The 21,685-nt window shown below is 41.3% G+C and overlaps 1 protein-coding gene across 1 annotated transcript in view; it reads right to left on the bottom strand.

Moving 5' to 3' along the window:
* Nucleotides 1-10,323: 10,323 nt before the first annotated feature.
* Nucleotides 10,324-21,685, bottom strand: part of TDRD15 (tudor domain containing 15) — a 28,236-nt gene continuing 16,874 nt past the window's right edge. Inside the window, exons 4-5 of the mRNA XM_030195141.1 lie at nt 12,283-12,351; nt 10,324-10,710 (exon numbers count right to left, since the gene is read on the bottom strand). The gene's annotated coding sequence lies outside the window, so the exon portion shown is untranslated. The remainder of the gene's footprint in view (nt 10,711-12,282; nt 12,352-21,685) is intronic.

Consider the following 21,685-nt stretch of genomic DNA (forward strand, 5'->3'; position numbering starts at 1 on the left):
TTTTCTGAGATCTTAGACTTCTAATAATTATTACAGACATTTTTAGGGCAATTACAAAAATATGCACTCAGTCATGTGCCAATTACACAGGTAGGTTATTAGAATAGCTATATATATATATATATATATATATATATATATATATATATATATATATATATATATATATATTTATGCTTAAATGCTGGAAATCTGCCTAAACACCATTCTGTAAATATATGACATCTTACAAAGCATGACTTTTACAGGTAGGTATACACATAGGTAGAGTCTGGGTGAAGTATGGGCATAACGTTAGACACATATCTCTGGCATTTAGGAACACACATGCCTACTCTATGGCTGGCGTATGCGTTTGTACCTCTCTAATAGGCAAACATACTGGTAGTCTATAAAAGAAAGTAGGCACCTATGTTCCTTTAGAAAATAGGTTCCAAGCAGGTGTCCTCTAGGTGCCCAGTTATAGAAATGCCCCCTTTGTGGTATATTGTCAAAGAAATGTAAAAATGGCTTTTTTCATATTTACCTCATAATGAGCAATAATTTGCTCATAAAGAGGAAACACAGCTTCTGATTGCAGTATAATGTAAAATAACATACAAACTTGATTACAATCCTCAGCAATTTAGGATAAAGTGTAGTATAATAAATAATATAAATGCATACAATTTATTACAAATAAAACCCACTAAGGGCCCTGTTTGCTAAGCAGCGTTATAGGCGTGTTTTTAACATGTAATCATGTACGTGCCTACAATATTCCTATAGGCACCTACATGGTTAGCGCACGCTAAGTGTAGGCGTGCTACAAACACTACCACCACCTTAGTAAACAGGGCCCTAAGCCCTCCCAAAACATCCTAATTGCTCAGGATTTTAAAACAAGCCCACAATTTCCTAAGCAAATAAGACACTTACTAAAGATGATGATGTTCTTTAGAGGAAAATTTAAAACATGGAAACTTCCCTATGATTTAGAAACACTAGCGTACCTGTTTGCTTTTAGCGTGCACTGAGATACCCATAGGAATATATGGGCGTCTCTAACATTAGCACATGCTAATTTTTAGCACTAAAAACACTAGTGTGGCTTAGTAAACAGGGCCCTTAGCTTATTGAGCTTTCCTGGACTTGCTTTGTTTTAGGTTTACAATTATTTAAAAGGTAAATGGGGCAATGCATGAAAAATTACTGCAGAGATCCTGCCAGCAATAGCAAAATTATTTGCAATTCCTTTCCAATTTATTTGTTTTTAATTGTAAACTGCTTTGATATTACTTGAAATGCAGTTTATCAAGTTTGAATTAAACAAATATACTTATGGGGGGAGGTAATTTTCTAAAGGATTTTTCATGCATACAGTCCTTTTTAAGCACATAAAAGCACTTTTATGAAATTACCCTAGAAGTGCACAGTGTCATGAAGGCACACACTTTACTTAATATGTATTCAAGTATGTTCAGAGGCAGAGTATGATTGGAGCACAGGCAGAATTACAGTTTACCTGTATTTATCAAATACGTATGCAAATGAAAACATCTTTTCTCGAGCAGATGTAAATTGTTTGCAGCTTCAATACAAGTGTGACTTTTGCAATTTAACACCCCCCCCCCCCCCCCCCCCCCCCCCCAGTATTTTAAAAAGACACATACTGTCTTGCATTTCAGAAGAACATTTGCCTTGGTTATCTCAGCTGATTCTTTTAATTGTCTAGGGAATCCAATAGACAAAGACTATATACAGAACCTTAATGATAAAACAAAAGCATGAGGAAAAAGAAACCACTACAGTAGCTGAAAATATAAAGGCATAAAGGTAGCATCAGGCGACCCACAGGGGGAGGAATGCTGGCTTTGGCCTAACCCCTGCTAAGCCTTTCCTTGGCTAAGAGGTGCCCAGCTCTATCACCGGCTGCCTTTCAGGTGCTGTGGAGGACTTGAAGCTCATCTGCATATCCTTACAGCCTTCTCTGGGGTGACTCCCAGGTCCACTCCAATTCACTCAAGGCCTCCGCTCTAGGTGCCGTGCACCGGAGCATTTTTTTTGTTTACATTTTTTCCCCCAGCTACTACTTATGGCTCTAGTACACTTTCTCTTCTTGGTACTGTCCCTTCCTAATCTGTTTCTCCATCTGAAACCACTGTACACTGCAAGATCACATTGTCCACCCTCTGTATTCATCATCTCACCATCTTTTTTCCTCTTCCTTCTCAGCTGTCAACCTTAAACATTTTCTTCCTTCCATTCATCCATCTCCTTTCTGAGTACATCTCGCCTTCGTCGCTGTCGTCATACCTCTCCTACTCTTCTCTGTACTCTCTTGCTCCTTATCCTGCTCTCCGCTGGGGACATTAATCCCAATCCTGGTCCTCCACATCAGCTCTCATCCTATTTGTGCAGGTCACACAGTGATATCTCCAATCTAATTTCTGTTCCTCTCCCCCCCTTCTTCTCTGCCTTTCTCTGTGGAATGCCCAAACTTTCCTACATCCATGACCTCTTTATCTTTTGTACTCTCCATCTGCTTTCCCTAACTGAAACTTGGCTTTTTAACCTGAAGACTCTGCTTCAGTCACGGACCTATGCCATGGAGGTTATCTTTTCTCCCTTACTCCTCGCCCGGTTGGCCACGGAGGTGGTATCGGGCTACTACTTTCACCCTCTTGTAGATTTCAACCTCTTCTTCCACCTCCGTCTCACTGCTTTTCTTCCTTCGAAGTCCACTCCATCCATCTATTCGCTCCTCTGCCTCTCCGAGCAGCAGTCATTTATCGACCCCCTGATAAGTCCATTTCTTCCTTTCTCACTGACTTTGATGCCTGGCTTTCCTTCTTTCTTGAACCTTCATGTCCTTCCCTCATTCTTGGGGATTTTAATATTCATGCTAATGATCCCTCTGACTCTTATGCTTCTCAGTTTCTTGCTTTAACATCCTCTTTCAATCTTCAACTGTGCTCCACTACCCCTTCTCACCAGAATGACCACTGTCTTGATCTTACCCTCTTCTCAAACTGCTCTTTCCAGTTTCTGTGCCTCAACTCTTCCCCTCTCTGACCATCTGATAACTTTCACACTTAAACACCCTCCTCCCCAGTCCCATCCAATCTTAACCAACACATTTAGGAATCTTAAGGCTATTGACCCTTCTACTCTGTCCTCCAGTGTTTCAAATCTCTTCTCTAACACTATATGAACCAAGTCTGTCAATGAGGCTGCCTCTTCCTATAATACTATTCTCTCCTCTGCTCTGGATACTCTCGCTCCTTCCACTCCCCGTTTTGTAAAGTGTACCAAACCCCAGCCTTGGCTGACCTCTAGAATCCGCCACCTACGTTCCTGTGTCCACTCTGCCGAACGCCTTTGGCTGAAATCCCGTGCCCATGCTGACTTCATACATTTCAAATTCTTGCTGACCTCCTTCCACTCTACTCTTTTACTTGCCAAACAGGACTATTAAATCCAGTTGACAAATTCTCTTGGCTCAAACCCTCGACGTCTCTTTGCCACACTGAACTCTCTCCTCAAAGTGCCTTCACCTCCAACCCCCCCCCCCCTTACTTTCCCCCCAGACTGTGGCTGAGTACTTTCATGATAAGGTTCACAAGATTAAATTTCAATTCTCAACCAGGTCACCTCGACCTCTCCTTCCCTTAGTCCATTCTCTCAACCCTCCAATCCCTGCCTCCTTTTCTTCCTTTTCTGAAATCGCTGAAGGGGAAACTACACATCTTCTTTCCTCCTCGAAACTAACTACCTGTTCCTCTGATCCTATTCCCACCCATCTACTTAACATTTTCTCTCCTACTGTCATCCCTTTTATCTGTCATATCCTCAATCTTTCAGTTTCCACTGCGACTGTTCCTGATGCCTTCAAACATGCCGTAGTCACACCACTCCTTAAAAAATCTTAATTGGACCCCACCAATCCTTCCAACTATTGCCCCATCTCCCTACTCCCTTTCCTATCCAAGATACTTGAACGTGCTGTTCACCTTTGTTGCCTTGACTTTCTTTTATCTCAAGCTATTTTTCATCCACTTCAATCTGGCTTTCACCCCCTTCATTCAACTGAAACAGCGCTTGCTAAAGTCTCCAATGACCTGTTCCTGGACAGATCCAAATGGCTCTATTCTATCCTCATCCTTCTTGATCTATCTGCTGCTTTTGACACTGTTGATCACAGCCTACTCCTTGATACGCTGTCCTCACTTGGATTTCAGGGCTCTCTTCTTTCCTGGTTTTCTTCTTCTCTCTCCCAGCGTACTTTTAGTGTATACTCTGGTGGATCCTCCTCTACTTCTATCCCACTGTCAGTTGGTGTACCTCAGGGATCTGTCCTGGACCTCTTCTTTTCTCCATCTATACTTCTTCCCTTTGTACTCTGATCTCATCCCATGGTTTTCAGTATCATCTTTACACTGACGACTCCCAGAACTACCTCTCCGCACCAGAAATCCAGGCCAAAGTATCAGCCTGCCAGCCTGACATTGCTGCCTGGATGTCTCACCGCCATCTGAAACTAAACATAACCAAGACTGAGCTTATCTTTCCACCTAAACCAACCTCTACTCTTCCCCCATTCTCTATTTCTGTGAACACTCTCATCCTTCCTGTCTCATCAGCTTGTAACCTTGGGGTCATCTTCGACTCCTCACTCTCCTTCTCTGCACATATTCAGCAGACTGCTAAAACCTGTCGTTTTTCTCTATATCACCAAAATTCGCCCTTTCCTTTCTGAGCACACTACCAGAACCCTCATCCACACTCTTTATCACCTCTCGCTTAGACTATTGCAACTTGCTTCTCACAGGTCTCCCATTTAGCCATCTCTCTGCTCTTCAATCTGTTCAAAATTCTGCTGCACGACTAATATTCTGCCAATGTCGCTATGCTCATATTAGCCCTCTCCTCAAGTCACTTCACTGGCTCCCTATCCATTTCCACATACAGTTCAAGCTCCTCTTATTGACCTATAAGTGCATTCACTCTGCAGCTCCTCAGTACCTCTCCATTCTCATCTCTCCCTACACTCCTCCCCGGGAACTCCGTTCACTGGTTAAATCTCTCTCTTATCTGCACCCTTCTCCTCCACCACTAACTCCAGACTCCGTTCCTTTTATCTTGCTGCAACAGACTTCCTGAGCTGGTACGTCAAGCTCCATCTCTAGCCGTCTTCATTATCTAGTCAGATCATCAAGATCCTACCTAAACCTACACTACCCAAATTGCAAAGGACTGAAATACAAAACAACTTACGCAGCCGGCTTCTCCTACATAAGCACACAACTATGGAATGGGCTCCCAAAAGCTGTGAAAACAATCCATGACCATTTGAACTTCAGGAATTCACTAAAAACCAACCTCTTCAAAAAGGCCTACCCCAACGACCCCACGTAACTTTCTTCACCTACCAACACAGCATGACTATGATCTAACAGGACAACATGCATCTTCATCCATTGCGACCCTCCACTTATACCTCATATGATCACTATACAACTTTGTATTTGTTATTCACTGACTGGGCAAACGCCTTTGACGGTACTATGTAAGCCACATTGAGCCTGCAAATAGGTGGGAAAATGTGGGGTACAAAAGCAATAAATAAATAAAATAAATAAGCTAAAAGCCCTCCTTTTTGATGCTGCTTTTAACTCCTAACCTTTATTCACTTGTTCAGAACCCTTATTTTATCATCCTCCCTTTAATATTCCCTTATCTCTTATTTGTCCGTCCTAATTAGATTATAAGCTCTGTCGAGCAAGGACTGTCTCTTCATGTTCAAATATACAGCGCTGTGTACTTCTAGTAGCGCTATAGAAATGATAAGTAGTAGTAGTGGCAGCACTCAAAAAATACACAAAAATGCCAGAAGATGCAAGACATAAGAATAGCAGATAAAACTCAAAGCAGCAAAGAAAGAAATAAGGCTGGCAAAAGTGCAGGGGGAAGAAGATAACGGATAGCGATGTAGAAAAATGACAAGATTTATTTCAGGTATAATAGGGAAATGGAATTGTTAGATTGAAAGATGTGACAGCCACCCTGTGGAGAGTGAGGAGAATAAAGTAGACACACTAAACAAATACTTTTGTTTGGTGTTCATAGACGAAAACCTTGAGAACGGTCATGGTTGGCCGACAAAGTTATAAATGAGAATGTAGTATATATTTCACAGTTCATAGAAAAAAGTGTGCGCAATTTGAAAAACAAAGTAGGCAAAGCCAGGATGAAGGAGCTCAGAGGTTCAGGTGTCTCCTCTTTAAAATTTGTTTAATAAATCTTTGGAGAGAGGAGAGGTTCCACAGGTCTGGATAAGGGGAAATTTGGTCCCTCTTCACAAAAATAGTGACAGAGAAAAGTGGGAAACTAGAGACTGGTAAGCTTCATTTCATTGGATGGAAAAGTAATGGAGGTGCTGCTGAAGGAAAACATTTAACTTTCTAAATCAAATGGGTTACTGGATCCGAGAAAAAACAGTTTTATCAAAGGAGAATCATGCCACACCAATCTGAGTTTTTTTTTTGACTGGGTGACCAAAGACCTGGATGAAAGACATATGCTAGATATGGAGGAGCATTTTCAAAAGGGTGTTCAAGTCATTAGATGGAAGTTCACGTGCTGGAAACATCCAGAATGAATACCCATTTTACAAACTGAAATGTAAAGGGGACAAGGGACATCTCTGTAGCAGCATTCTTAGAAAATAGTCACACAGACATCGATGCAGAGCAGAGGGTCAGCCTAGTTGTTAGTGCAGTGGACTGTAAACCAAGAAACCCAGGTTCAAATCTCACTTTAAATGCTCTCGTGGAACAGAAAAATACCTACAGTATCTGAACGTCCACCACTTCTATAGTCTTCAGGCTTGCAGGTGTTAGCAGGTGTTATATATATATATATAGGTAGTACAGCAGAGAACGTAGTACAGCAGAGAGAGGGAGCAAAGTACAAACGGGGGTCCAAACAACAAAAGCAGCACCAGGGGCCTTAAAAATGGGGACACAGTTCTTTAATCATACACCTTAATAAAACAGTCTTCAAAAAGACCAGACACAGGCTGTGTTTCGGCGCACAGCTGCGTCAGAGGTCTACATCAAACACAAACAATAAATTAATGACAAAGCAGTATTTTACATAATGCAACAGATATCAGAAAATTAAAAACAGATTAAAATATTGTGAAAGGAACCCATAAAAGATAGACAAATATATAAATTGTAGAATAAAATGCACACATAAAAACCATTGACATGTATCAAAAAATATATAATACAGAAAAATACACATAAAGATATCTCTCTCTCTCTCTCTATATATATATATATATATGCATATAAAAAACATAAAAGGAAATGGCATATTTAAAAAACTACATACATAAAATCATGTAATAATCCTAATAGTGTATATATTAATCTCATAAAATCATGTAATAATCCTGATAGTGTATATATTGATATATCTCAAAATAGGATGTCATAAAACTAGTAAACAATCATGTAATTATCTCACATTAATTTATTTATGGGTTACTTATATCCCACATTTTCCCACTCATGCAGGCGCCATGTGGCTTACAGAGAATTAAATAAGAGTACAAAGTTAAAAGCTTAGGCAAGCATAAAAGAAGCAAATAGGGGGGGAGAAACTAACAGCGTGAACTAGGCAGGGTAAGGGACAAGGGATGCATCAATCAACATGGTAAGTTGGGGGGGTAAGTCTTAGCAAAGAGGAATGTCTTTAACAACTTCTTAAAAAGGGCATGGTCCACTTGAGTTTTAAGGTGACGAGGTAACGTGTTCCAGTGTTTGGGACTCCAATTGTTGCATGTGTTCAAAAATAGTGATCCAAAATAAAAGAGAACTCAACACAATGGTCGCAAGAAGAATGTGCAGATAAACTCAGCAGAAATACTGGATGCTGCTTGTGGCAACAATATATATTCCTTATGGAGATAGATATTATATTAAATTAAAGACAAATGTAGTGTTCATAGAGATATTCCAAAAAAGGCAATAAAATCTAATCTAATTAAACCAACTAAGCGGTTGTAACAGAAATATGGTAGTGATTTTTTATTTTTAAAAACAAATTAAAGGTGTAAGAATGAACAAGATTAACTTATAGTGACAGACCTCTCACAGCAAAGCATAGCGATAACTGGAAACCAATACGGTCATATGAATATTCATGATCGATATTTGTCTGAACAGACTATAAAAAAATGAAAAAACCAGACAGGACACACATCTCTTAAAACTGATGCATATTAGAAAGGACCCATAACTATTGTAATTACAAGATCTATGAGACGACTAATGTCAACATAGACAGTTAGAGCAATTTTGAGCAAATGGGAAAAAAACTTTTATTGCTTTTAAATGACACATAACGGAACTAACATAAATTAGTTGTAAGTAGTGCCGCTATAATGAACTAGTTGTAAGTACTTCCGTTATAATAAACTTTAGCGATGTGTTTTAAGGCTGATGCTATCCAAAATGCAAAAATGTCAAATGCCGATTCAATGAAGAAACACCGCTATCAGTACAATCAACAAACCGATATGCATGAGCCGACAATCAAAATTTATGTTAAAATGAGTATTTAAAAGGTTACATTCTGAAAAAAAAAAAAAAAAGCTTACCACCGCACACATAATAAAATAGTAACGCTCTCCTTCGATATTGGAGTCCAAAAGATTAAACGGTGTGAACATTACAGAACTTAGTATAAATACATTCAACCTAGTGACGTCAAAAGTGACGTGAATGATTGTTAGCGTTTGAAACAGCGAGGGCAATTACAAATTAAACCATAAGTATGTGTGCTTTAAAAATAGTATAAATAAAATGAAAACGATCTCTAAAAGAGAAAAAGAAAAATCATTTTTTCTTTATTTCTCTTTTAGAGATGGTTTATTTATATTCTAATAACATCAGGGTAATAGAGCAGAAGGACAGTAAGAGGAGAAAATGGAACAGTTAATGTTGAATAAAGCCAACATAGCCAGTGCTAAGAAAAGAAGAAGTATTAGTATAGCAGGTTCAATGGGGCTTACATAATACCGTAAAGACTTTCCGGAAAATACATTCTGAAATAGAAAACTGTTAAATATGTTATAGTTTTCTTTTTTAATTCTTACTGATTTTATATTTTGTGTAAATGATCACACTAGCAACATGAGGTTTGCTAAACAAATTACAGCTTTTATACCAAAGTAAACAAATTCTAAACAAAAATGTAGATCAAAAAAGAATATAACAAATTATATTAATACTTTTATTAAATGAAGATATATAATTTGTAGAACTAGTACACATGGACATAATTATTAATTTGTGAAAACAACATAGTGTATACTTTTATTGACTTAACCAGTCAAAGTAAAGCTAAAAGAGGAATATTATAAGGCCGAACAGCAGTGATCGCAACTATAATGGCCTGTGAAAAAACCTTCACTAAATAAAAAGTTAAACAAAAGCTATACATCACATTTAAAAACTTAAAACACACTTAGGGGGTTGTTTACTAAAGCTTAGCTCGAGTTATCTGCAGCAGGGCCCATAGGAATAAAATGGGCCCTGCTGCAGATAACTCGAGCTAAGCTTTAGTAAACAACCCCCTTAATAAAGTTTGTATTACTCAATATTAAAATAATAGAAAAGATAATGAAATGTTATGATGTTTTATTTTTTTCCTGAACAGAGCCATTTTATTGAGTGGGCAATCTGCTATCCAATCTAGACTTTCTTTGAATTAAAGTTAACAAGTTCTAGTAAGTACTATATTTTAAAAGCAGGGTTTCTCCACCCAGTCCTCGGGGAAACCCCAAACCAGGCTGGATTTCAAGATATCCAGAACAAGCATGACAGATATTTGGATACAACAGAGGCAGTGCATACAAATAGCTCTCACTGATTCACTGTGGATATCTTGAAATTGAGGTTCCCCAAGGACTGGGCTGAGAACCTCCGTTCTAAAGGACAAACATCTTTGTTTTGATATTAGGAATTCAACAATATTTTCCCTCACACAAGAGTTAATGTAAAAAAATTCTCTAATACAAAAAATTGGCAAGTTATTGCTATAAAATGAGAAGTTAATACAAATAAGAAACTGTAAATTAATAAACCTAGGTATGTTCCTCTTCATTTTCTTCAATCTATATCGTGAAACCTTTCTATTTAACAATATATGCAACATGCTGTCATATATTATTGGACCTCCATATTATTCTCACCTTTACAATGATAATACAGTTGAATACAATGCTGGATGTACCTGGTACAGAAATATGAATATATCCTGAGAAAGGAGATCAAATCTCCTTTCTCAGGATATATTCATATTTCTGTACCAGGTACATCCATTCTATTAAAAGGTATACAGTAATGGTTCTACTGGCGTTTTACCATTTTACTTCTGCAACAAAAGTACCTCAAAGCAGATCTGGCTCTCAGTCCCAAAATGCACTGAGGGCTCAGCTTAGGGCACCTAAACGGCCTAGCCCCTCATGGAGTTTGGGACCGAGAACCAGATCGGCTCTGAAAGTTTCTAACAGGTGCCGGGTACTCCAAATACAATGGGAAATGAATGCCAAGAATATGACGATTGTGTACTGATAGTAGTGACACACATCCCAAAGAAGAACATGAATCTGTGTCAAACATTTTGTGAAGTTTTTCTGAATCAGGATTTTTGGACCTATAAGGGATTAAGCAAAAAAACTTTTAAGTAGTCATTCACTAAAGAATGATTTCTTAAGCAACAAAGACAAAAACAAAAAACACTGTGATAACAACAATGTTTAAAATAGGTTTGTATTTCAAAATGTTACTATTGGAAAGGCGAAGATAATATCAAAGATAAATATCATGTTATGAATATTATTAAATAAAAAGGTGTAAGAACAGGGCACTGTGGTTGAATTGGCACATGGATTTGCCACACTCCAAGGCCCCTTTTACCACAGTGGGTAAAAAGCCCCAAAAAAGGAAATGGCTGTGTGGTTAAAGTCAACACTTGCCACACAGCCATTTCCAGGACAGCCCTTACCGTTACCCACTGAGGAGGCAGTAAGGGCTGCCAAGCTAACCCAGCAGTAAAAAAAAAAAAAAATTACGGTCACGCCAGAAATGGTGCTCACTGGGGGGGGCAGCACTACTGCTGGCCTCCGTGTTAGGGTGGTGGTAGTGCCGGATTACCGCACAGCAACCCTTTTGGGAAAGGGCCTCTTAATTTTTATGCCAGACAAAGTTGGACTTTTTGTTTCTACCACTGATCCCTTAGAGCATTCAGCATTAGTCATACTATCAAAACAAAACACCATCAACAGTTCAGTAACCTTATTATAATATACTTCGATAGAGTTGTCCTTGTCCTGAAAAAATTTAACTGATATTGCAGACTTTAAAATGATCTGTTTGCATTCTGTAGCCACAGAATTGCACATCTGTTTTACATTGTTCACAATTATGTAGGAGACAAACTTCAAATTAAAGCAAAACAACTGTGTACCCTTAATCCATCAACATTAATACTCCTATTTATTGAAGTGTAGTAATATTTTACAGCTACCATACATTAAATTGCCAACATTTGGAGTTTTTTTTTTTAATAAAGATTAGTGCATGATATCTACAATAGGGCCCACAGGAATAAATTGATTCCTGTGGCAGATAATGTATAAATCTTTAAAAAAAAACCAAAAACTCCATGGTGTACACAAACTGTAAAACCTGTGTGTTAAATGTTAGGGATCTCCCTAGCAGTTTCCCATTCAGACAGTACAGAAGGAATGTCACTACCATAAGTTAATTATACTGCAGATAACCCTATACAATTGGCTACACTTACTGAGGTGATGTTACCTGCCATATTAACAGTTAATGCATGGTAACATCTTCCATAAGGGCAAGTGCCTACTGATTCCATTTCCCATTATATGTTAAGTGTTAATAGTGGCAATTAATGTAGCAGCCATAGTGTTAGATCATATTGAATGCTGCATTTATAGCTAACGTAGCTCAACAAATAGACTTATCTGCCACTTCTATAACTGAGATCAATATAAGCTTTACTTTAACAAACCACAAAAGAAAGCCACATTAAAAGAAAAAATCAATTATACTGTACGCCTTCTCTAGTATTTTAGCAATCATTTCTGCTTCTATACACATACATCCAAACACTAATGGTTCCTCAAGTCAGTCACTGAATTAAGGTATTTATCAACTATGAACTACTTTTAAAATTATAAAATGTTCCATCCATTACATTTTCAACTTGAAGAGATCTATATCTGTTATTCTGAATGTCCAGCGTTTTAGTTCTTCTATTGTAGATCTGAAGAACAAAAAAAACACAAATTCTAATTAGTTCTTTAACTATAATATTTCTTTCATACATATTTAATACATTTTATGTAGAACATTGACAATGGCATTTGCAAACAATACCAATTTTCCTGGAGATCAGAGATAGGAGCTGGAAGTGTATGCTTCAAGTCACATAACATTATTTGCATTGTAGCTCTGAAAATTTGTATTCTGCATATTGTGCATATTGAATAAAAAATATATTTTGAAAATATTCTCTCTTAGCATTGTATCTTTATTGAATGTGCATGGATTTATGTGCATAATTTTATTTTCTTTAGTCACACATACCGTTCTGCATGGATGGGTATTATCCCTTCCTGCCAACAGGTGGTGATAGAGAAAATGGAATTCCTCCAGGGACATCACCAGTATAGAAACATGATGGAAGATAAAGGCCATAAGACCAATCCAGTCTGCCCATCCTCTGTAACCCCCAATTCTACCTGTTCCTAAGCGATCCCACATGTTTATCCCATGCCTTTTTAAATTCTGGAACAGTCCTCGACTCCACCACCTCCACCGGGAGGTCATTCCACGCCTCCACCACCCTTTCTGTGAAATAATACTTCCTTAGGTTACTCCTAAGCCTATTCCTCTTAACTTTGTCATATGCCCCCTTATTCCAGAGCGCTCCTTCATTTGGAAAAGGCTCTCTTCCTGTACATAAATGCCCTTGAGATATTTAAACGTTTCTATCATGTCTCCTCTCTCCCTCCTCTCTTCCAGCGTATACATGTTGGGGTTCATAAGCCTTTCCCTATAATTTTTGCATTACCGCTTACTAATTTTGTAGCCACCCTCTGGACAGACTCCATCCTGTTTATATCTTTCCGTTGGTGCGGTCTCCAGAACTGCACGCAGTACTCCAAATGGGGGTACTTTAGTTATTCATTTGTACAGCGCTGCGTAACCCTAGTAGCGCTCTAGAAATGTTAAGTAGTAGTAGTAGTAGGGCCTCACTAAAGACTTATACAATGGCACTATCACCTCCTTTTTCCGGCTGGTCATGCCTCTCTTTATGCACCCAAGTATATACTGTGGTACTCCATGGCAGGGCCACCGAGACCCCCAGCTGCACATGCTGCCAAGGACCCAGATGATTGCATTAACGTGATATCGTGTTAATACAATCATTCCATGTCCGGGGTGGCACGCAGCACGAGCAGGAGACCAACCTCTTTGAGAGAAGACAGACCCATCCTGGAAGCAGGCAAGAAGAAGTTTGACTGTGTTGGGGCCCGGGCCCAGGGAATTTTGCCACCTTGCCCCCCCTCTCGGCATCCCTGGTCTCTGGAACAATCCAATATGAACGTGCCCAAGCAGCAGGTGGTCCTTTTTTGTAACGCACCCATGCGCCAACCATCCCTGCAGCCACAATGATACATCACAAAGTGGCTCTTGCTACCCTGCATATACCAGGAAACCCCATATTGCAAACAATCAGAAAATAAAGTCTTTTTTTTTATTTATTACATTTATACCCCACATTTTCCCACATGTTTGCAGGTTCAATGCGGCTTAAAATAAACCGAAAAGGCTATCACCAATCCAGCAGAAGACAAATACAATAGAATATAGTAGGCATCGAGGATAGAAAGAATAGGATGTAGAGGGAAAGCGGGAAAGGTAAGAGGGTCCACAGTGTCCAACTGGGACTTTCCCGCCGGAGCATGGTAACATTCTACTCACTCCCATGCCAAAGAACCTTAAGGCTAAATCCGATGTTCTTTCAAACTATCGCCCAGTGGCTTCCATACCTTTGGTTATCAAACTGATGGAGAGTATGGTGAACGTCCAGTTGAATGAATTCATGACTAACTTTGACATCCTTCACCATTCACAGTCAGGTTTCCGTACCCATTACAGCACTGAGACAGTACTAGTCACCAGCTTATCAAACTTCAAACATGAGCTATCCATTGGTCGGAAAGTACTTTTGATTCAATTTGACATGTCCAGCGCCTTCGATATGGTAGACCACGACATACTACTACATCTTCTTGACTCTATTGGGGTCAGTTCTACGCTGATTCAAGGGCTTCTTAACCACCAGATCCTATCGGGTCACCATGAACTCAACCGTCTCTGCTTCATGGTCTGCCGCTTGCGGGGTACCCCAGGGTTTGCCCCTTTCTCCAACATTATTTAACATCATGCTGGTACCATTAGCCACGGCTTTAGCGGACCTTGGCCTCAATCCGTTCATCTACGCCGACGATATAACTATCTACATCCCCTTTCATACCTCCATATCCGAAATAGCTGGTCTCATTGAAGCTTGCTTCTCCACAATCGAACATTGGGCTCGGGTGTTTCGTTTCAAACTCAACAAGGACAAAACCCAATGTATCGCCCCCCCCCCCCCCCCCCCCCCCCCCCCCCATAGTCCACTCACTGAAACTACTCTCCCAGTCCAAGGCTATGTTCTACCAATTTCCAACAGGTTGCGGCTTTTAGGTGTGAATCTGGATGTGCACCTACAGTTCGACAACCACGTACAACTGGTCTGCAAACAAATGTTTAATGCTATGTGGAGGCTCCGGCGCATTAGACATTTCCTTCCCAGAGAGCTGTTTCGCACCCTTGTGCACTGGCTAGTACTGTCCCACCTTGATTGCTGCAGTGGGATTTATGCGGGCTGCAAACTCTCTCTCTTAAAAAAGTTCCAGACCATCCAGAACACAGCTGCGAGACTGATTTTGGGTGAGAATCGATTTGCACATGCGCAGCCTCTGCACTACAACCTTCACTGGCTGCCTGTACAGGAGCGTATCACCTTTAAAGTTTGTGCTTTGACCCATAAAATTATCTACGGGCTTGCTCCAGACTACATGCTGAGCTTGACTGATCTTCCACCCAGGAACTCTGTGCCTACTGCCCGGTCATATCTTCAACTCCACTTTCCAAGCTGCAGGGGCGTCAAATACAAGAAGATTTTTTCCTCGCCTTTTCGCTATTGCTGCCCAAAACTGTGGAATGCTCTGCCAAGGCACCTCAAAATGCAAACGGACCACACCCTCTTCAAGAAATTACTGAAGACCTACTTCTTTGTTGCAACCTACTCCACTAGTTCCCCTGCTGATTAATATTCCCTTACGTTCCCCTCCCTGCTTAGTTTTCCGCTGTTGGTCAATGCCCCCCTTTTTTTTTTTAATCTTTTTCGCTTATTTGTACCTTCATAATTTGTAATTCCTCCTATTTTTCTGTAAGCCACATTGTGCCTGCATGTGTGGGAAAATGTGGGATATAAATGAACCATAAATAAATAAATAATGTGCTGGTTTGCAGTACTTTAGGTCTTATGTTGGATCCAGGGGGTAGGCCTTCCGGAATAAATTGGTTTTAAGTAATTTCCTAAAGTTGAGATGGTTTTGAGTAGTCTTCACAGCTTTTGGAAGCGCATTCCACAACTGGGTGCTGATAAACGAAAAAGAGGAAGCGTAGGTGGATATTTGAGGTCTGCACAGGTAGGGTAATAGAGATTTAGGAATGAACGGCATGTGCCTGATGTATTCCTGAGTGGAAGATTGATGAGGTTATACATGTAGCCTGGTGCTTCTCCTGTTGCTTAAGAACTGAAAAGGAAGCATAGAGCACACCCAGCACCCAATCTCCCGTCTTGTAAGGTCCTATTGCAAGTTTTCACAATCCTCTTGTGATTTAACAACTTTGAATAACTTTGTATCATCAGCAAATTTAATTACCTCACTAGTTAGTCCCATCTCTAGATCATTTATAAATATGTTAAAAAGTAGTGGTCTTAGCACAGACCCCGAGGGAACCCCACCATTTACCTTTCTCCAACACAGATTGCATTACTGTAATCTGGTCCTAATCTCATCATGGTGAGAATCACTGACAACTTGCCTTTTTTATGTGAGAGAGAGAGAGAGAGAGAGAGCGCGCATAGTTGTTGAAGAAAGACGACTTCTGAAGGTTGCTTGGATCTGCATAATTGTTGAGTCTAGCTATACCCCAAAGTTCATGACTTGTGATTTAATAAGGAATGTGTACTTTCAAAAGGAATTTTGACCAAATATGTGACCACTTGCATTAGGGACCCACAGGAACTCAGTTATCCTTAGATTCAGGCACAGTTTGTTATTTTTAACCCATTCTTCAGTTGCTGTTAACAGGTGGTCAGTTTATTCAGGGCTGTAGGAAAGTATGAGTAGTGCACAGCATCCTTATACATGTAGAAACAATTATACAATCAACCAAATCAACTTGGCTAGTGGTCCGAGGTAGATGTTATACAGAACAGGCAACAGTATTAATCCTATAGCCTACTCACAAACGCTCAACTTGGCTTTCTCCAGAACTTCGGATCCTTAAACAGGAAGGACGAAAACTGGAAAGGAGATGGCGCAAATCTCACCTGGATGAAGACTACTACTAACTACTACTATTTAACATTTCTATAGCGCTACAAGGCATATACAGCGCTGTACACCATACACAAAAAAAGACTGTCCCTGCTCAAAGAGCTTACAATCTAGATAAGACAGGTAAACAGAAAGAACAATTAAGGGTAAGGGAATAAATAGGTGAGGATAAAGGAGAGGGCAAATGAGTAGAGGTTAGGAGTTAAAAGCAATGGCAAAGAGGTGGGCCTTAAGTTTGGACTTGAAAACGGCCAATGACTGCGCTAGACGCACAGGCTCTGGAAGTCTATTCCAGGCGTGAGGTACAGCAAGACAAAAGGAACGGAGTCTAGAATCAGCAGTAGAGGAGAAGGGGACGGATAAGAGAGATTTATCTACAGAACGGAGTACCCGAGGGGGGGCATAGGGAGAGACGAGAGCGGAGAGGTACTGGGGAGCAGCAGAGTGAATACATTTATAGGTTAATAAGAGAAGTTTGAACTGAATATGGAAACGGATAGGGAGCCAGTGAAGTGACTTAAGGAGGGGTCTAAATGTGTGCATAGCCATTCTGGCGGAAAATGAGTCGCACAGCAGAGTTTTGGACTGATTGAAGAGGAGAGAGATGGATGAGAGGGAGGCCGGTGAGAAGCAGGTTACAATAATCAAGACGAGAGGTGATAAGAATGTGTATAAGGGTTCTGGCAGAATGCTCAGAGATGAAGGGACGGATTTTGCTAATGTTATAGAGAAAGAAACGACAGGTTTTAGCAATTTGTTGAATATGAACAGAGAAGGATAGAGAGGAGTCAAAGATGACCCTAAGGTTTCGAGCTGATGAGACAGGGAGAATGAAGTGCCATTCACAGAAATAGAGAAAGGGGGGGAGAGGAGATGTAGGTTTAGGGGGAAAGATGAGAAGCTCGGTTTTGGCCATGTTAAGTTTTAGATGACGTTGGGACATCCAGGCAGCGATATCAGACAGGCACAGGCTGAAACCTTGGTCTGGATGCTGGTTGAGATTTCAGGGGTAGAGAGGTAAATTTGGGAGTCATCAGCATAGAGATGGTATTGAAAGCCATGGGATGGTATCAGAGAGCCACGGGAAGAAGTATAGATGGAGAACAGGAGAGGACCGAGAATGGACCGAGAACAGAACCCTGAGGTACACCGATTGGTAGAGGGATAGAAGTGAAAGAGGATCCACCAGAGTGTACACTAAAGGTGCGAAGCGAGAGGTAGGAGAACCAGGAAAGAACAGAGCCCTGGAAACCAAATGAAGACAGCGTATCAAGAAGTAGGCTGTGATCAACAGTGTCAAAAGCGGCGGACAGATCGAGAAGGATGAGGATAGAGACCTTTGGATTTGGCCAGGAACAGATCGTTGGAAACTTTAGCAAGTGCAGTTTCAGTTGAATGAAGAGGGCGAAAGCCAGATTGGAGTGGGTCAAGAACAGCATGAGAGACAGTAACTTGGAGAGGAGGGGAGGAGGGAGATGGGTCGATAGTTGGAAGGACAGGTAGGGTCAAGCGAAGGCTTCTTCAGGAGCGGTGTGACCACAGCATGTTTGAAGGCATCAGGAACGGTCGCAGTGGAAAGAGAGAGATTGAGGATATGACAGATAAAAGGGGTGAGAGTAGGAGAGATGGTGTTAAGAAGGTGGGTAGGAATGGGATCAGAGGAACAGGTAGTTCGTTTTGAGGAGGAGAGAAGATGTGATGTTTCATCATCAGTGACCTCAGGAAAGGAGGAAAAGGACGGAGAGGTTGAGAAAATAGGGGAACGGACAAGGGGAAGGAGAGGCAGGGGTGGTTTGGTAGAGAATTCAAGATTTATCTTCTGAACCTTGTCGTAGAAGAACTCAGCTAGGGCCTGGGGAGATAGTGAGGGGGGAGTTGGGGGTGGAGGCACCTTGAGGAGAGAGTTTAGTGTGGCGAACAGAAGTTGAGGGTTTGAGCCGAGAGAATCAGTCAGCTGGATGTAGTAGTCTCGTTTGGCAAGCAAGAGAGCAGATAGGAAGGAGGTCAGCATGGGCACGAGATTTAAGCCAGAGGCGTTCGGCGGAACGGGTACAGGAACGTAGATAGCAAATTTTAGGGGTTAGCCAGGGCTGGGGTTTGGTACGTTTTATAGGAAGGGGCATGAGAGGTGCAAGAGTGTTTAAGGCAGAGGATAGAATAGTATTGTAGGAAGAGACAGCATCATTGACAGATTTGGATGGTGTAGTGGTAGAGAAGAGGTTCGAGACATTGGAGGATAGGGTAGTAGGGTCAATGGCCTGGAGATTCCTAGATAGATTGGTTAAGATTGGACACGATTGGGCAGGAGGAAGTTAAGCATGAAGGTTATTAGATGATGGTCAGAGAGGGGAAGATTTGATGTAAGGGAACTGGAGGGAGAGCAGTTATAGGAGAAGATCAAGACAGTGACCATTTTGGTGGGTAGGGGAGGTGGAACATAGTTTAAGATTGAAGGAGGATGTTAAGGTGAGGAACTGGGAGACGTAAGAGTTGGAGGGATCATTGGCATGAATGTTAAAGTCGTCGAGGATGAGGGAGGAAGGATCATGAAAGAAGGAAAGCCAAGCATCAAAGTCGCTGAGAAAGGATGAAATGGATTTATCAGGGGGATGATAAATAACTGCTATTCAAAGAGGCAAAGGAGTGAATAGGCGGACTGAGTGGACGTCAAAGGAAGAGAAACAGAGAGACTGAGGTAGCAGAAGAGATTGAAATTTGGAAGAGGGCGAGAGTAGTAGACCAACACCACCACCGCGGCCAATAGGGCGAGGAGTATGGGAGAAGAGATAACCACCATGGCAAAGGGCTGCAACTGAGGCAGAGTCTTCAGGGCAGAGCCAAGTCTCGGTTATAGCGAGCAGATGGAGGCTACGAGAGATAAAAAGGTCATGGATATAAGTTTGTGCAGATGGAGCAGGCATTCCATAGGGCGCAAGAGAAGGGTAGAGAAGAGGGAGGGAGGAGAGGAATAGAGATGAGATAGGAAAGGTCACGGTGCGACCTGTGTAAATAGGATGAGGGTTGGTGAGGGGGACCAGGATTGGGATTGATGTCTCCAGCAGACAGAAGAAGAAGGAGTAAGAGAATGCGGAGGACAGTGGGAGAGGAGTGGCGATGAAGACGAGATGAATTCAGATAGAGAGAGGAAGGTACAATGGAAGGGATGAACTGTTGAAGGCAAAAAACAAGGAGGGAGGAAGAGGACAAGAGAGATGGTGAGGTAATAAAATCAACAAGAGGGCAATGTGTAATTGTAGTGTACAGGGGTTTCGGATGGAGGAGGAGATTGGTGCATAGGAGTAGATTGGGAAGGGACAGTATTAGTAGAGAATGAGAAATGGAGCCATATGTAGTGAGTCAGGCAGTCCCAAGCACTAGGCAACAGTCAAGAGGTGCAGCAAGGGGCAGCAGGGCAGATGATGCAGGCTGGAGGAGAGGATGCAGGCTGGGGCAGAAGATGCAGGCTGGAACAGAGGATGATGCAGGCTGGAACGGAGGATGATGCAGGCTGGAGCAGAGGATGGAGGCTGGATGCAGAGCATGCAGGCTGGAACAGGCTGGAGCAGGTGATGCAAGGGCAGATGACGCAGGCTGGAACAGGCTAAACTGCAGGAAGCACATGGCAAAGTATCGCCATGCCTTAACAGCAACCAAAAAAACAGTATTTCTCTCAATGCATTGCACAGGCTGCCAATTCAACCAAGCAGATGTTCAGTATAGTAAACAGCCTACTGCAACCCCCACAACAGAACCAGTCTGCCCAGTCTAAACTGAACTGCAATGATTTTGCTGCTTACTTTGCCAACAAAATTAAAAGTCTCCACCAGGATTTACAGGCAATTCCACCCAGTGCCCAACCAGTCAACCAGGGGTGCACAAACTTGCCCCCTCCAGAGACAGATGGAACACTTAACCTAATGACAGAGGAGACCCTTGACAAAATCCTAAAAGACCTTCGACCAACTACCTGCCCCCTTGATCCCTGCTCATCAAAGACAGTGCAGCAGGCAAGTATGGGCCTTATAGAAGGCAACACACAAATTGTGAACACCTCTCTTTATAATGGGCAACTACCAACAACATTAAAAAGGGCAGTGGTTCGCCTTCTGCTGAAGAAAAACAACCTTGACCAGGACAAACTTGAAAGTTACAGGCCAGTATCCAACATCCTGTTCCTAGGGAAACTCATAGAACAAACAGTCTGTGTTCAACTTAATGGAATGGCTAGAAAAGAGTAACTGGCTAGATCCATGTCAATCTGGATTCAGACCCGGTTATGGAACAGAAACGGTCCTCGTATCCCTGCTAGATGATCTTCACAGAAACCGAGACAAGGGATTTGCCTCGATGCTAGTACTGCTAGATTTCTCAGCAGCTTTTGACACTGTGGATCATATCATCTTGCTAGCACGACTGACAGAAACAGGTGTCAATGGAACAGTACTTGCCTGGTTCAGATCCTATCAGACAGGCAACAATCCACAATGTTTGGCAACAATTCATTACCACCATGGACACTGACCTGTGGGGTACCACAAGGATCGATACTGTCACCTATTGTGTTCAATATCTACCTCAAGCCACTAACTGAGCTCCTCCATGTGCAACTTTCTTCAAATCAGTCACCTTACTTTCTAATTCTTCCTACTTTCTTACCCATCTATGTGTTACAACTTTGCCTTACCCTTCACTACCAATTATAATGTTCTATTACGTATTGTGTTGACATTGCTAGTATACCATGCCATACTTTGTATTGTTTTTGAATATTTTTACTGCTGTAATTGCCTATTGCTCATGTTTGATCTAGTCGTACTGTACACCGCCTTCAGTGAACTCCTTCAAAAAGGCAGTAAATAAATCCAAATAAATAAACAGTATTAATCCTATAGCGATGGAGGTGCTGCCAAACAG

The sequence above is a fragment of the Microcaecilia unicolor genome, chromosome 3 (assembly GCF_901765095.1).
Source record: "Microcaecilia unicolor chromosome 3, aMicUni1.1, whole genome shotgun sequence".
NCBI lineage: Eukaryota > Metazoa > Chordata > Amphibia > Gymnophiona > Siphonopidae > Microcaecilia > Microcaecilia unicolor.